Genomic DNA, 16,499 nt, shown 5'->3' with positions numbered 1-16,499 from the left:
ATCCCTAAAAGCTCTTTTGATGCTCTATAGGCTCATGAAGTTCTCAACCTAATTATGTAATTAATAAAAATATCATAATTGTGGTTAATTACTAAGTTTTCCATAAGTGAGGTTGACAACATCAGGACAAATATGGCAAATACCATAACTAACCTCTTTATATGATAGTTCTTCCAGCGCGACTATATTCTTTTTTTTTTTTTTTTTTGAAAAGAGAATTTTATTTAAAGGCTCGAAATTCAAGGGTTACATAGTTTAGGAATGTAGCATTCCCAGTCTTTACAATCGGGTAAATTAAGCAAAACCGTAAGCATAACTAATTCCCAATTATAAGCATTAACTTCTGACCGTCTTGTTCGATTAGACCTTATCCCTTTGATAGCGTGGATATTTCTGCGATCTTTGATTCTTGTTTTAATCCATGTTACCAGTTTCGTCACAATCTTTGTTGTTTCTTGATCCCGGTGTCTGAATCCACAGTTGGTGTAGAGCACAACAGTTACCACTAGCCCAGTAGTTGTTGATGGTGTGATGGTGGTCGATCCGGAGTGTGAATGTTATGAAACCTTCTTCAATGACTATCCACAAGAATAACCGTAATTTTGAAGGATACTTCAGAGTATGAACAGTGAAGTGATCCATGGGTGTTGGTGATGGTTTTGTAGCCGAGGGGTTGGCGGATTGGTAGTTGTTCCTGTTGTGCTGTGGTGTGACGCTCCTGTCCCCACCTTCTGTGAGCACCTTTTGTAATTGTTGACGTAAAACTTGCATCAAGGAAACCTGGTGTTGATGATTCACGGATCCCAAATTATCCTTAGTACTACTAATAAACTTGTCTAAAAACATGAAAAAAAAAACAAATACAAAAGCAAATACTAATTGACGATTATGGTCATTCTCAAACTGGTTGGCAAAGTTGCATCGGCTATTGTCTTTGTTTCTTGACCTAAGCTGCCTATGTGGGGGGTGATGCTCTGGTGATGGTGTGTAGCCGAGTTGTTGTTGTCGTATCGTAATAGCTGAGAGTAAACAGAGCCTACAGAATGAACCCATGCATGGTAGAGACCAAAAACTAAACCTAGACCTAAAGACCAACTGGAATATGGTGCAATAGCACACTTATTTATATACAGATAAGACGACCAAGCGTCAAGCACGAGTTCGTGCCATATTAGGACTGTCAAAACCTGGTGTTTCCTTTGACAGCCCCTCTGGACATTACTAATTTTGCATGCGAGAGTCGGTTCCTGCCAACATCTCGCATTTCTCCATATATGGCGTCAGCGAATCTCTCTTTAGTGTTTGAGACGTGTTGTTGTTGACTTTGAATTGGTTTAATCGGGGTTGTAACTGAGTTTTGACTGGCTGAACTCTGAAGTACTTATTGGTTTACTGACCGCTGACTTGACTTTATCATATGTAATAGTTACTCGGTGCGACACACTATTTTTTGGTAAGACGTGGCTTGAAGTTGGGGTGTTAATTGTATAAAGTCGCGCCACAGTTAAAGGTGTTGTATCAGAGAACTTTTTATCCGCCAGGTGAGTCAGGTTTGACAGCTCATACTTATCTGTTTTATCTCTGGGACATTGTCTTCTTTTGGTTTCGCGTGCCAGTAGAATTTGCAGGTGAATTATTGGATGCAGGTGTCCACATCACAGTTGGTGGGACAACGTCTTTAGCTAGTCGACTCGCAAGTCGCAACTGAAATTTTTTGAGATGACACAAACCCATTCAAACAACCGATTTTTGGTTTCTCTCTATCAACAACAGAGATATTTGATGGAGATCCAGTTTGAGGCTGGCGGATCTTGCTTAGAGGACCGATTACAGAATTTCGATTATCAGCAGCAGAGAATAGCAGCAGTAGATACGTTGGTACCCATCAGTACATCGGAGGAGAGAACTTAGAGGACCGATTCCAGAATTTCGATCCAATAATTTTCTCTTGACAAAGTGAAAAAGCTTGACCCAGTTCCTAATACGTTTCAAATCACACATCGAACCTTCCGGCAAGATTAGAAATTTGTGGTGATATGCGAATAAGATCCTAAAACCTCTTGAATTCATTTGACTATGATGTCCGTAGATGGTTGTAGAAGAACATGTGTCTAGCTCCCTCTTGAAATCAGCATCTAAATAGGACTCGATAAACCAGAGATTATCATCCGTGTTCATAGTAAAAAATTTCTATTTTTTCTTCTTCATGACAGAAAATAGAGAATTAAGGTGGTATAAGATAGTAAAAATACAAACGATTCCCAGAATTCAACTAGAGTTTTTCTCTTGTGGGGTGATTTTAGATTAAACCCGTCTTTAAAATGAGCAAAGATACTCAGGGGATAAGCAAAACCGATTTGCAACAGTGGCTATACCAATAAATTAATCAACAACGATGAACTCCAAATATCAATCAGAGAGTGATTAAATATAGCAAGGAAACCAAAGTAAACAAACAAAACTCACAGTTAGAACCTGGTTGAGAATTGAAATCCAAACTCAATCTAGGGCATCCTCTCTTGCTGATTGGAGATAGTTTGATTCCACTCAAACTAAATTGCAAGACGAAAAACACACTTCTAGTAGTTTGACAAATTCAATTCTTTATTTCATCATGTGTGAATTGTTGGTTTCATCTTGTTGATTGGTTTAACCAAAACGGTTTTTCTGATGGATAAAGGTTGTTAATGGTTGTTTTTGGTGTGACTGGTTCATCCGAGTTGCAGAGCAAAAATAATCCTAGTTTACAAAAAAACATTTCATGTTTGGTCCACACTATATTCTTATTTGCAACCAGCTTTCTCACAATCTTTAGAAGTGATTTGTACTCGTAGTATTATAAATTGTAATTGAGATTCTGTAAAGCATCAACAATAAAGTGATCACCTCGGGAAAAAAGTCAAATGCGCCAAAGTTATTAACATATAAAAAAAAGATTGAGGCAGTACATAAACTAGATGACCGTTGCAAACGGTGGGGGCTAAGCATAATCTTTTTAAAGCCGATAATACATTTTTGTCGCTCCTAATATATATTAAGTGACAGTTTCTGGCGTCACTAATTTGGAACAGAAATAAAGGTTTCAAATATCTGCGGTATCATACCCGATCCCACTGGCAGTGGGATTAGAATATTAACAAAATGCCACTGGTGCCAGCTCCTCATCAGAGGATGAGACCAAATCGTACATTTGTAAGAAAAATAAGAGGATGTTGAACCAAACAAAGCAAAGTAAGCCACTCTAGCTTAGAACCCTCTTTTGATGCAATAATGCAAGATAAAATCAAAATACCAATCAGTAAAACAAATAACATGCAGGAAATTGAGGAAGATAAGTTGGAGGTTAAGAAGCTTATAAGTAAATCATGATCCCAAATGGCACCGTCAGAAATTAAATAATTTTGTTATTTTTTATTTTTTTGTACAGGATAGAAACCATCATACCTCTTCACTTCGCTGTTCTTTCAGTTTCACCAACATTTTTTCTTTCGAAGTCCGTCTTTTTGACTGCCCTTGCCAATTTAAGTTCCAAAGAAGTAATCTCGTTATTCATAGATTTCCACTTTCCCTCGACATTCTGAACTCTTGCACTAAAGACTTGCTTTTCCCTTTTTAATTTATCCAAATCCATCTCCTTCAGCTACAAATTAGTGATTTACGAAATCAAAATCGGTTTTGTTGTTGGTTTAGAACAAAAAAAGCAAATCATATTTATGAACAAAAGCTGCAAAAACTTACATTTTTTTGTTTACGGGAAAGAATTACAACTATACCGGTCAGGATAGATTGGGCGGTTAACCCACTCCATTGAATCATTAAAACGTTTCTGTTTCAAGGCATCACTGACAACAATTTCCTGTCTAGTCTCTTCAAGCTGTTTAATCTTTTTAAGAAGCTGTTTCTCCTCAGTGAACGTGTTTTTTGCACATCGTGTCCGAAAATGCAACCTAAGGACCTGTTTTGAACAGCTATCAACTACGAAGTCTAATTTTCTTTTTTGACCGACAACTACGAACTCTAATTAAAAATGGAAAAGCAAACAAAAAAAATAGCTTTTCCAGTTTAACTTACACGGTGATTAAGCTCTCTCTCCGATGAGCATCTATCATCACCCTTCTCCCGGCTTGTATCGAATCTGGCCCGGAGTTCCCCAATATCAGCCTGCTGTTTGTAGTTTTTTTAGTCCTTTTCTCATTTATGACATTCTTGTATCTGTCTTCTTCACGAGCTAAATCAAACAACTGCCACCTCAACTCTGCTCTATTCTCATCATCATTAAGCTGAGCTCAAAAATTCAGAAATTAGAAAATCTCAAAATTAGTTAGTAGTCTTGCGACTCTTACATGCGACAACATATTTACCTACTGTTTTATGAAAATACATGTGGTTACTCGTGAGTGTACCTTTTTTTGTTCTATTGTTCCGCGAATCAGTGTGCAAGTTTGGTCCAAAATTTTTATCTGCTCTTTTGCCTGATGAATTTTGGTTTCTAGCTCACGATTTTGATATATCCGATATTTCACGAAATAAAAAGAACGAATACGGTTAGATTTTGGCAATTGATCAACATGTTCTGGATTCTGATACTTTATAGTGCCGCGTCTTTCATCCCATTCCGTTATTTAAAGTCAAACAATGAGTAATCAAATAATTAATGCAGCTTTGTAAGTACTCTTCTTTCTTCGATTTCAGAGACAGAACGAGGGATTTTCAGGATTTGGAGCGCAAGAATGGGAATGGCCTTAATAGAAAAATGATTAGAAGAAAAAGAGTAGTCAAAAGACTGCTTCAAAAAAAAAAGTCAAAAGACTAGTTGGCAGTTTGTTTGGAGGGAACTTAACGCCGGCCTGTGGATCCGGCACCGGATGAAGCAATTACCGATCAAGAGATTTAGAAGTCAAAATACATAGTAGAAGTCAATCCATTCTTCGATTTAATGCACACGTGACATTTCAATATTTTTCCTTTAATTTTATTTGGGAGTTGTGTAATAAGTACCACAGTCACCATTTAATAATAATTAGATGTTGTCATTTAATAATAACTAGATTTTGTGTCCGCCATACCGTTTGCGCAAGAAAAATCTTACCTCAACAATTCAGCTGAACTTGATGATCTCAGTAGCTATCTTCTCCAAGCTCTCAGAGAGGGGTACCTGCAAAACAAATACTCTGACGCTCAAGTCAGTTTCAAGTATTTGCAGGTGAATTTTTTAGGGTTTGATCACGTATCTTGTTGAGAATTTTTGTTCTCCTTTTATAAGCTAGCTGAATCTCTAGATAAGTCTCTCTTGAGATCTTTGCGCTCACATTACTTATCCAACCTATGAAAAGATTGACTAATACTTTCTCGAATCTTCCATTAGGGTTTACGAGAAAAGTTCGCACATGAGATAACTACCAAGACTTGTAACCCACAACTGCAGTTACGACTGGCAGTCTAGGCTGGCAGCTCAGTCCGGTACATTGAACTGGCGGATTGACCCATGGACACCTTAATTTACACTGGGCACACACAGCTACGCTCGGGCATTTTTGTTCTTTTAGCCATGTTTGATTAGGTGTGGCTCGGCTTCGCCTCGCCCCATCACATACGATTTTTCATTTGGTGTGAATCGGCTTCGCTCCTCCCGTCGCGATCCTTTTTGATTAGGTGTGGCTCGGCTTTGCCTCGCCCCGTTCCGATGTATTTTTGATTTCGCGTTGTACGGCTTCTCCCCGTCCCATCGCATATAATTTTTCATTTGGTGTGATTTGGCTTCGCATCTCCTCCGTCGCTTAGATTTTTTCATTAATTGTCGCGTGATGCATTTTTGATTTGGTGTGGCTGGACTTTGCCTCTCCCGGTTGCTCGTTCTTTTCTATTTTTTTTAGAACCCCTCGGATTGGTATAACCTGAGGTCCATGAGTAGTATAATCAATCACAGTATTGAAATGAATTTAAGAGAAGTGACTTGTATGTACAATATATACATGAGCATATAGTGTCTAAATACAAAGACGATGGACAAAAGATTTTGTTTTTTATTTATTTTTAATTCCGTTTGAGGTGTTGGACAAACAATAACTTATTTAATCTGGAGATCGGACAAACCCACGTATCTCAAAGTCCCCGAAAGCAGTCCAGTTCATAAGAATAAGAAAAGCAGAAATAACTGCAACACTTTGAAGAATCACTGAAGAGTTGGACAAAAGCCTTGCACTCAAATCTTTTAAACTGGTTTGTCTTGCAGGAAATTACACAATAATCCTCTAGAGGTATATGCTAACTCTGCTGTATTGTTGCTTCACCATAGATTGCTTTCCAGTTCTCGTGCATTATATGATGATCTCATTCCGGGCACCAGGAGATGCTCATTTTGATATATAGATGCGAATGAGACGATACTCATTTTGTTTTATAGATGCAAGTGATCTTTCTACAAACAATTTTACAGTAATCACTTTTTTTACCCAATTTTGGGCATTTATCAGGAATTTACCCAAGTTTGGGCATTAATTCTCAGCAATTTCTCAAACATTATAGAGTTCCTTCCGACAGAGCAGTAACACTAACACATACTCGTTAGAATCTTCACCAACATGGTAAAGACATGAGCTTTTCCCTCCGACAGAGCAGTAACACTAATGCAGTTTAAAGCTGTTGGAAAGTTATAGTGTACCTCTTGCATCAAGAACTCTGCAACAACATTTAACAATCTAAGAGCGTCCACAGTGGTGCGAGTATAACCAAAGACCAAAGACTAAAAAAAAAGACCAAATTTGGGTTTAGTCCGTCATGTAGCGTAGTGGGAAAAGAGTATATTTGGTCGCGCGTTGATAAACATTACGCCTGGGATCAGGCGTTGGTAAAGATAACGCCCGAGTGGGGCGTTGGTAAAGATAACGCGCGAGTGGGGCGGAGATTATATCAAACGCTTCAGAAACAAAAAAAAAAAAAAAAAGGAAAATAATGGGGCGGAGGTATAAAGCCCGCCCCATGTAAGTTTCATAAATTTGTGAAAGTGGGGCGTACATTATATCAACGCGCCATTTCGGGCGTTGTCTTTACCAACGCCCCATCGGGCGTACATTATATCAACGCCCCGTTTCAGGCGTACATTATATCAACGCCCCTTGTGTAGCTGATATTATATCAACGCCCGATGAATGGTGGAGATTATATCAACGCCCGATGTGTAGCGGAGATTATATCAACGCCCGACTATATTTGGATTTGGTCTTGATCGCAGACCAAATTTGGTCTGGATTTTACTCTTTGATCAAATTTTGATCGATGATCCGCCCACTACGCCAGCCCACTCGACTGAAAATTTGGGTTTACTCGTCCATTGCAGTTGCTCTAAGGAGAGCAATTACGACTATACTAAGCCTGAGTACCCGTGTTAAATTCTTAGTTGTGTGACATTTTTGTTCTTAAACATCATCTGTATAATGTTGTCAAAAGAGAAATATATTTCCTTGGGATCACCTAAAATGAATAAATAAACCAATTATTTTCATCTCAGTATTATATAAATGTCTGTCATGGCTATACCTTGATAGTTCAATCTCTACTTTAACATTTTCCTAAGTTTGGGGGTGACAACAAACTACCCCAGCAATAAATCAGCAACCACACATTCAAAATGTTCCGCATTTGTCCATCCATCACCGTAAAAAATGACTGCAAATACATCCTTCTTATCCATGTTCAGGGAGTAAGCATCACTTAAAGCTTGAGGAAGTTGTATACCGGCAGATAAAATAAAACGGTTTATAAAGAGAGAAGAAAACCCAATGACAATTTCTTTTTTCCTGAACTGCTAAGACGCGGGATTCAGCAGACATCATGTAAAAGTGTGATAGCAACACTACCTGGAAATGTTTGCACATTTATTACTTAGTTGTGATAGCAACTTAGTTAATACCTCTAAGCTGAGGATCAACTTAGTTGTGCCTCCAACACTCACCAACACCAACCAACACTTCAATACTTTAATTATTTTTTTCATAGCTAAATAACTCCCTTGAATCCAAGATCCATCCCATGGTATTTAGATGCACTTATCCCATGTATTTTATTGAAAGTATGGTCGTCCTACAACCTACAATGACATTGTAAAGCGTAAATAAAACCACGTATAAAGAAAAACAAAAGCAAAGAAATGGGGAGGTTATCAATCCTACATTTTTTGAAGATGTGATATGTTTATTTGTACCATAAGTAAGATAAATCATTACAGAAAAATATGCTCACATGACAGAACTACTCTTCTTTTCATTCATCATCAGAAATATCCATAGCACGTCATACACTTGATTTCTCATTCCAAGCATGTTTTTGAATTGAAATTGTTGGTAACATTACATATCCAAATCACAAAAACCCTAAACAACATACATTCTAATTAAAGGTTCATAAGTTCGAATCACAATATTTTTCTCGTAATCTTATTAAAGTTGCTAGAACTCTAAAATTCATAATGTGTTTTAGTGAGAGTATAATCATTCTTATGAAATCATGTCTTTTGATAAGTTATGGGTCAACTGTTCTTCATATGCACTTTCCCATTTGACAACAAAATGAACATTGGTCTCGCTGAACTACTTCTGAGATATCCTACTCATCATGCTCTTGAACTGCCATGAAAAATATAAACAATTATAATATGAAGAAGCATATAAAAAAGACATTTAAGAAAACATTGGGACGTTGAAAAGCACCACCATAATGCACCTATACTCTGTGTCTTCAACTGAGAAAGGAAGTGGCTCAATACATAATGCGAAATTATCCGGTAGCTTGATGAGTGGTTTTACACTGCAAAGTCCTCTAACAGATAGTGCCATTGCAAAATCTAATGCTTTGGCAACTGGTACTGCCACCTGCATCCCCCACTTGTGTATACTGAAAATTGACAGAAAAGAACTGTAAAAACAAATATGTTGTGGTAACTACATGAGATAAGATTATGAAGGTCTAACTATGCTTCTCAATAGGAACAAAAGGGCACCACAATCTAGTCTACTTGGAAACTACAATGTGCTTTCTAAGTTGAACATAGATACATTCGGTACCTACATATGATACATAACATGCACCGCAACAAATATTAGGGAAATGGTACGACAAAACCAAGTAGTTTATAAAACTATGTTGTAGCAATAGCTTTTTTGTTATCAAAACATCATGCAGAGAGTCAATAATATGTTTTTACTCGTGGTTTTTTTTTATCGAAAGTCCACTTTTTATTTTCATCCAAAATAACTCCACGAAAATCAACAAAAGAAGCCCTATGTCATTCATACAAAACTAATGCTTAATTTAGGCACTTTTCAAATAGACTAGATACGATAGTAAAGATTATTGTTTTTAGAAGGAAAACACATAAACGAAACTTTGATCTCAGATAGAGACAGAGAGAGAATACCGATAGTAATGATTATTGTTTTTAGAAGGAAAACACATAAACGAAAATTTGATACCAGATAGAGACAGAGAGAGAATACCGCATAAGCACAAAAATTAATTAGGGTTTACAAATTTAAAAACCCATGATTAAAGCTTAATTGAATCAAGAAAAATAAGCATAACGAAAAAAACCTACCTGCAACCATCCTTGTTGAATGATACTCAAAAAGAAAAACCCGAAAAACCCAGTAAAGAGATCAAGAGAAAGAAAAATGAGAGTAAAACAGGGAGAAAACAGGTAGAGGTATATCAATGGATGGTTAGGGTTAGGGTTTTCATATATGGCAGCCGCTTTTCAGTAGTCGAGGAACATGAAAAAAACCCTAACTGACCTCTTTTAAAGATCCATGATTTCATGTATAGAAGGTTAAGGAAACCGAAAGATCTTTGTAACGATTGGTATTTTGATTTAGTATTTTGAATTAGGGTTAATGTCAGATATGAGTTACGATCCCTGTAAAGATTGGTGTTACGAGAGTTTGGTTATGTGATTCAGGGTTAATGGCAACGAAAGTTAAAATATTAATCGAATCTCCTCCAAGTTATCATAATCCATTGACCAATCGAGTCTCGCCAAGTGTCCTCTCCAGGTTTAACATGAGAACTCTTTTCTAAGTGATTGTGGCCCTCTTTTCTGAGCGATTGTAGGAATTCAATGGTGATGCTCACCATTCAACATGGAGCGAGATATGAGTTAGGATTTTAAAAGAGTTAGATATAATAATATGATTTCAGGTGATTTTCCTCCGTTGTGGTTAAAAGATGATTCAAGCTCTCTTCTTAGAGCTTCTGGCCCCACCTATGATATGTAGACCAATAAGAATCATTCGTTTTTCATACCACCAATCTTGGGTATTTTCAACCCCACTTCTCTTTTTTTTTTACTCGAGATCTTACCTCCTCTTTATTCCCCTCACCGTTGCTTCTCCTTCTCCATTCTCTCTTTTTATATTGTATTAAACAAAACCGATATATCCTAATTTAATTATCGTCGCTTTTCCATTCTCATCTATTTTTTGCGCCGTCACCACTGATTCTATTCTGAATCGATGGGTAAATTGTAGAGGCGATTTCTTTGATCAAACAACCCCAATAATTGGATCCATGGGTTTCTTTTCATAATTGAAACTAGGATTTTTGATTTGAACTTCAACCCTACTTAATAAAAAAGCTCAAAAGGGTTTGATTTCCAATTACTAATTAATGATGTCTGTTTTCTGTTCTATGTGGTTCTGATTTTTTATTTTGTAGCACTGATTTTTGATTCAGCTGTCCTGATTTTAATTTGGTTTTTAAAACATGCTTAATTTGTTTACTATGTGGTTGCTGCTTTGTATTTACAAAAATTGGGTTTTTATGCTCTGCTATAACTAGATATCTAATAAAACTTAGTACAAAGTTTCTTTCTGCTATGGATAATATGGATAATGCTGAGCTTTGTGTTACTGCAGTTTGGACCGAAAAAGAAAATAGAAGTTTTGCACAAAATAATTTTTACCATTCCAAGTGGTGCTATTGGTATTGCTAACGGTACTAAGAGGAAGTTAATAATATATCTTTATTTCATATGTTTTTTGTTGTTGTTGGTTTATTTGGGATTTTAGATTTGGATGTCGTCAGCTCGTGCCTTAAGGTGTTGGGTTAAGTCCCGCAACGAGCGCAACCCTCGTGTTTAGTTGCCACCATGCAATTACAGATTATAGTTATGGGTTTTAGAAATCCTGAATCCATATCTATGAGTAGGATTGACAGTGTAATTGTTTTTATAATCACATAGCATATTGATAGTGCCTGCGAGGAGTTTTTACCTGTTATTTACCTATATTAGAGAAAATCCTATGGGTAATGTCACTCTTTCAAATGAAGGAGTGCACTACCAATTAGACCAAATTAGAGGTTTTTATGGGTAGTGTTTAGCCTCCTTTTCATCCAAACACGTTCATGCACTCGTTCAAATGAACGAGTGATTGGTAGTGAAACACTAGACGGGGGATAGTCTCCCGTCAAAAAAATTTGCTCTTTTTAGTAGTAAACGGGGGATAGTCCCCCGTTTAAATTTTTTTTTTTGCGTTTGATTTTGGACGGGGGACTATCCCCCGTCTATTAGTTGTTTTTTTGTTGGACGGGGGACTTTCCCCCGTCTATGTAGTTTTTGTTTTGGGTTTTTTTGTTGGACGGGGAACTATCCCCCGTCTAAAAGTTTGTTTTTGCATTTTTTTTTGGACGGGGAACTTTCCCCCGTCTACTTTGATTTTTTTTTTTTTACTTTATGGAAGATTGTCTCCCTTGTAGTGTATTTTCTTATTTGTCCATACTGGGTTCACTCGTTTATACGAGTGAGGGATCCTTTATATGGGCGAGTTAGTCTCCATTTGGGGACTACCCATAGGATATGCTCCAGAATCTTTGCACCTAATATTTGCTGCACTTTTATTCTTTTTGTAATGTGATAACAAGATAAAAAGAAATCATATGTCTTCTTTGTAGTTTCTTTATGACGACGTGCTAGAAGTACAATGCATTTTGTATGAAAAAGTGGATCGCTAGGAGGAAACTGCTTTAGAAAAAAAAAACTCCAAGTGAAATAGATTGGTAACTGCATACAACAAGTTAATTAAGGAGGGGTATTAGACACAAAGTATATTCTATAGCTTTTATTATAACCTCCTAATAAGATGATGTGGCTCTTTGTTCATGTCGGTGTTTTTTGATCCTCTTCTATTGACAGACTCTTGCGTTTTTGTATTTACTACGTTTATATGCAACGAACGCTTTCGCATTTCATTATGAAAGTGGATAGATTAAGACACGGCCTTGCTGAATTACTTTTTTCAGGGGCTAACATTTTAACCACTGGAAAAAAAAAAGAGACAACAAAGTCGTAGTCATCCTATCCGACAACGAGGCTTGAAAGACTACACTGAATTCTTTTGGTGCTTAATTTCATTATTCTAATTAATTTCACTATTTCATATACTTTAGGTTTAACTTTTATTTAATTTTTAGATTTTATTATTTTAAGATGTAATTTTTGCAAATTATTTTTTAATAATATATTTTTTTAGCATTCTGCTATTGTAATTATTGCAAAAATGACACCCCTAACAAAATATACTTATTCTCTGCAAAATATCTAGGTCCGTGCAGAGCACGAGCGTCCAACCTAGTATAACTAGATTACTGCATCAGTGGGGGCCGACGAAAAACTGGATCTAGAATTCCCAGCCACTTTTTAGCCATTGTTTTTTTGTCTACGGAGGCCCGGAGCGGAACCGAAGTGTCGCCTGCATAACAGAAAAAGCACGAGAGAATTTCGAAGTTGCAAGTGGCAAACAAGAATCACGATAATCGTCCAGTTGCACAACAATGGGAATATACGAACAGATGAAATCTACATATTTTCTTTTTTTGACAGCTGTATAGCACAACTAAGCACCAGCTCTATTCTCTATATACTTGCATGAAAGGCAAGTGTAAGGCTTAAGGCTAATATAGTCATTATCATCACATAATTCTCAAATCTCATCCAAAACCTAAAAAGTAAAAACAACTATTTTACCTAAAAAGGAAGAAGCTCGTTATCTTCCTCCTATATCATACGACCATCAAAAAATCACTCTCCAGCACTCGATCAACATCTTCAAACTGTTGGAATTTAATCTCAAACATAAGCTAAGTTTTTATCTTTCTGTTTTGAATAAGTCACAGTCCTTGGTCTTTGTTATACCGAGTACTTAGGAGAAATTGTTTCGATTTGTTAGCATTACTGGCTAGTTTTCTATTGGCTAGTCTTTCTGTAAACACCTATAAATAGGTGTTGTTCTTTGTTTTCTAAATACTGAGAACTGAAGTTTAAGTATCAATAAACATTCTTAACTTCTATTTGATTTCTTCTTCACTATCAGTTCTTATTGCAGGTAGACTAATAGTTGTCAGATCCTATATTTGGCATCGAGAGCTAGTGCTCGATCTTTAAGTTTCCGCTGTGAACAGTCTTGCAGATTAGGTGTTTGATAAAAAGCTACAATGAAGGATTCAATACAGCCTCAAGTTCCACAGTTCAGTGGGAAGAATTACGATCGATGGAGCATCCAGATGAAAGTCTTGTTTGGTTTTCAGGAGCTTACGGAGATTGTTGAGTCTGGATTCTTTGATGCACATGATCCGGCAGTTGGTGCAGCTCTTCCTCAAGCCCAGAGGGATGATTTGAGAGAGAACAGAAAGAAGGACAAGAAAGCTTTGTACTTCATACACCAAGCCCTTGACGATGCAGTTTTTGAAAAGATTTCAGCTGCAAAAACATTTAAGAAAGCGTGGGACATCTTGCATAAAGCTTACAAAGGCGATGACAAGGTGAAAAGTGTAAGGTTGCAAACCTTACGAGGTGAATTCGAAACTTTATCCATGAATGAATCTGAATCCATTTCTGAATATTTTTCTCGAGTTCAAGTTGTTGTGAATCAATTAAGGGTTAACGGTGAACAGTTAGCTGATTCTCGTGTTTTTGAAAAGATCATGAGATCACTAACAGAAAATTTTGATTATGTTGTTGCTGCAATAGAAGAAGGAAAAGATATGTCTACTCTAACCATTGAGGGATTAGAGGGTTCACTGTCTGCCTATGAGTACAGGATGAAGCAAAGAAATACAAGTTCTTCTTTAGAACATGCTTTGAAAAGCAAGGCCATTATCACCAATAAGGAAAGCTCTAGCAAAGGAACATCATCAAGTCCAGGCAAAAGTAAACCTACACACAAGGAAGATAAGTCCAAAGAATACTATCACTGTGGAAAACCTGGACACTATAGCTATCATTGTTGGTTTAAAAATTCGAAAAAGAAGACAGAGCAGGCGAACTTTGTGGAGATTGAGGAACCAGAAAAGTTGTTTTTTGCTTGCAATGTTTCACAAGAAGAAGATGGAAGCAACAATACATGGTTTTTGGATTCTGGTTGCAGTAATCATATGTGTGGCAATAAGGAGTTATTTTCCCATCTTGATGAATCTGTTCGAGGAGTAGTGAACTTCCGAAACAAAGCCAAGGTTCCTATTCTGGGTAAAGGTAAAGTGCTCATTGCTTTAACAGATAATTCACATCATTGTATTCATGATGTCTTTTATGTACCAAGCTTACATAGGAATTTATTCAGTATGGGTCAATTATCTGTGAATGGGCTTCGTTTTATCGTTGAAGATGGTGTTTGTACCATAGAAAACCGTAAGAAGGAGTTGATTGCTACCGTCAAGATGACTAAGAGTCATTTATTTCCTTTGCCTATAAAAACAGAAATTATGTGTGCTTTCAGTAACATCATCCTAGATGACAATTGGTTGTGGCATTTTCGTTTTCGTCATCTTAACTTTAATGGTCTGCGTTCATTGGCGAAGAAAGAAATGGTTACAGGGCTTCCATTGTTGGACGAAGTTAACCGAGTATGTGAAGGTTTTATCATCGGCAAGCAGCACAGACATCCGTTTCCAATAGGAATGTCTCGCATAGCAACAAGGCAGTTGGAGATAATTCATTCAGACCTTTGCGGTCCAATGCAAACTCTATCACATGGAGGTAACCGTTATTTCCTTACTTTCATTGATGATTACAGTAAAAAGACATGGATTTATTTTCTAAAGAAAAAGTCTGAAGCTTTTGAAATATTTAAGAATTTTAAAGTTCATGTTGAGAACCAAAGTGACAACAGTTTGAAGATACTTCACACTGATAGAGGGGGAGAGTACAACTCCAAGGCATTTGGTGATTTTTGTAGAATGCATGGAATTAGGCACCAACTCACAGCCAGTTATACTCCACAGCAAAATGGTGTCGCTGAAAGGAAGAATATGAATACAGTTGAAATGGCTCGTAGTATGTTGCATTACAAGAACTTACGAAAATTATTCTGGGTTGAAGCAGTTGCATGTGTTGGATATATTCTTAACCGGTTTCCTACCACAAGTGTTCCAGACATGACTCCTGAAGAAGCATGGAGCAGTTACAAACCAGATGTTGTGGCTCTTCGTGTGTTCGGATGTATTTCATATGCTCATGTACCGGATGAAAAGCGACAAAAGCTAGATGTGAAGGGTGAGAAGTGCATCTTCCTTGGCTACAGTGATATAACAAAGGGTTACAAGTTGTTCAATCGAACTACTGGTGCTGTTATTGTTAGTAGAGACGTTGAATTCTTTGAAGACGAAGCATGGCAGTGGACAAGTGCAGAAAAGGTGCAAATGGGAATTGAGTTAGATGTCATGGAGAATGAAGAACCACAGATCAAATCACTCGTGCCTATAACACCGGAAAGTCCTACAACACCTGATCATAATATTTCTGAAACTGATTCCTCTCCAGAACAAGTGCCAACAACTCGTGTCTCTACACGAACTCGTTCTCTCCCTACCCGTTTTCAGGATTACATTGTAACAAATGATAATGATGAATCTGACGAAGAACTTGTAATTTTTACATTGTTTGCAGATTGTGATCCTATAACTTATGTAGAGGCAGTACAAGATGAAGGTTGGGTTCGTGCAATGAATGATGAAATCCATTCAATTGAAAAGAATGGCACTTGGGAGCTGACCACGCTTCCTCCAGAAAAGAAATCAATTGGAGTTAAATGGGTATACAAGACGAAGTACAAGCCTGACGGGAGTGTGAAAGGTTATAAGAAAAAGCCCGGTATCGACTACTACGAAGTGTTCGCACCAATAGCTAAAATGGATACTATTTGTCTTGTTATTTCCCTGGCAGCTCAAAAGAAATGGAAGATTCATCAAACGGATGTTAAATCTGCGTTTCTTAATGGGGTACTTGAAGAGGAAGTTTATGTGGACAAACCACTTGGTTATGCTAAGAAAGGTGAAGAAAACAAATTACTCAGGTTGAAGAAAGCTCTCTATGGGCTCAAACAAGCACCGCGAGCCTGGTACACTCGTATCGATTCCTATTTTCTTCAACATGGTTTTCAGAAATGCCCATATAAACCCACTTTATATATCAAGACTACTGCAGATGGAGATATGTTTTTTTTCTGTTTGTATGTGGA

The 16,499-nt window shown here is 37.1% G+C and overlaps 2 long non-coding RNA genes across 2 annotated transcripts; both read right to left on the bottom strand.

The window, feature by feature from the left end:
- Positions 1-209: 209 nt before the first annotated feature.
- LOC113302175 lies at positions 210-2,895 on the bottom strand. Its single transcript, XR_003336680.1, has 2 exons — positions 2,467-2,895; positions 210-780 (listed from the first exon to the last, which is right to left on the bottom strand). It is a non-coding gene; the product is annotated as an uncharacterized LOC113302175 (long non-coding RNA).
- An 849-nt stretch (positions 2,896-3,744) lies between these two features.
- LOC113304070 lies at positions 3,745-4,545 on the bottom strand. Its single transcript, XR_003338029.1, has 3 exons — positions 4,404-4,545; positions 4,072-4,280; positions 3,745-3,955 (listed from the first exon to the last, which is right to left on the bottom strand). It is a non-coding gene; the product is annotated as an uncharacterized LOC113304070 (long non-coding RNA).
- Between the last annotated feature and the right edge of the window lie 11,954 nt (positions 4,546-16,499).

This window comes from Papaver somniferum, chromosome 8, assembly GCF_003573695.1.
Source record: "Papaver somniferum cultivar HN1 chromosome 8, ASM357369v1, whole genome shotgun sequence".
NCBI lineage: Eukaryota > Viridiplantae > Streptophyta > Magnoliopsida > Ranunculales > Papaveraceae > Papaver > Papaver somniferum.
Note: the sequence above shows the minus strand (reverse complement) of the source record. Positions and strands in the feature narration are given on the sequence as shown.